We start from the raw sequence: 1,488 nt of genomic DNA, 5'->3' as shown, positions 1-1,488 counted from the left end.
GAATCAAGTAACCTGGATTCTTGGTGCTCTCAGAGACTGAACCACCAACCAAAGAACATACATGTGCTGGACCTAGACCTCCCACACATATGTAACAGATGTGCAGTTTGGTCTCCATGTGAGTCCCAAACAATTGGAACAGAGTCTATCCCAAAAGTTGTTGCCTGTATGTGATATATGTTCTAGGTGTATGCCCTGTCTAGTCTCAGTGGGAGAGGAAGTGCCTAGCCTAGCAGAGACTTGAAGTGCCAGGGTTGGGGGATACCCAGGATGCCCTTATCCCCTCAGAGGAGAAGGGGAAGGGGAAGGGGTGACAAGGAGGTTGGTAGTGAGCAGGATGTAAAGTGAATAATTAGACACTAAATAAATAGAAAGCAAATAAACACTGAAACTGGGCAGATATTAACCCTCTATGCTATTTTCTCTACTTCCCTGTATTGATCCCCAAGATTCCACATGAGCTGCTTCCACTCCATTAGGTCTCATGGCCATGTGTTTAAGATCCATGTTCACCATTGGGAACTGTTCTTTCTTCTCTCCCCCTTCTTCCTGGTCCCTACCTCAGACCCCAAGCTTGCTCTGCTTCCTCTCTTCTGTCCAAACCAGGCTATAGGCATCTTTATAGCTCAATTGGGGATAACTTAGGGAGCAAAGTTTGCACAACAAAAGCTGCTATACTTAAGAATTCACAAGTCTTGGGGCAACCATGTCTTAAGAGGCCAGTATTTAGCATTTGAATACATAGCAGCACTACACTAACCCTCTACAGATCTCTGTAGAGAATTCAAAGTCAGTCTGGTCACCAAAAAGTTTTAAGACATAAATCCCATGATCACTTCAGTTGATTCAGAAATAGACTTTGACAAAATCCAACATCCCTTCATGGTAAAAGTCCAGAGAGACAGGGATCAAGGAAACATATCTAAACATAGTGAGTGCTATACATGACAAACTTATAGCCACCATCATATTAAGCAAAGAAAAATAAAAATCATTACCACTAAGATCAGGATCATAGCATGGGTGCCCACTTTCTCTGTTCTTATTCGGTACAATGCTTGAAGCCATAGCTAAAGCAATAAGAGGAGATAAAATGGGTACAAATAGGAAAAGAAGTTAAAACAGCTCTATGTGAAGATGGTGTGATTCTGTACATGAGATAACCCAAAGACTAACCTGGAAACTCCTAGAGCTGATAAACAGTTCAAAATGTTAGGTTACAAACCAATAGCCTTCTCACATGCCAAGGATAAGCACCGAAAAAAGAATCATGGAAACAATCCTATTGACAATAGAAAAATAAAGATCCTTTCCCAATCTGTTGGTGGCCTTTTTGTCTTATTGACGGTGTCTTTTGCCTTGCAGAAGCTTTGCAGTTTCATAGGGGACTAATATCCAATATATATATAAAGAACTCAAGAAGGTGGACTCCAGAAAATCAAATAACCCCATTAAAAAATGGGGCTCAGAGCTAAACAAAGAATTCTC

Source organism: Mus caroli, chromosome 14, assembly GCF_900094665.2.
Source record: "Mus caroli chromosome 14, CAROLI_EIJ_v1.1, whole genome shotgun sequence".
Classification (NCBI taxonomy): Eukaryota; Metazoa; Chordata; class Mammalia; order Rodentia; family Muridae; genus Mus; species Mus caroli.
This window is presented reverse-complemented; position numbering follows the sequence as displayed.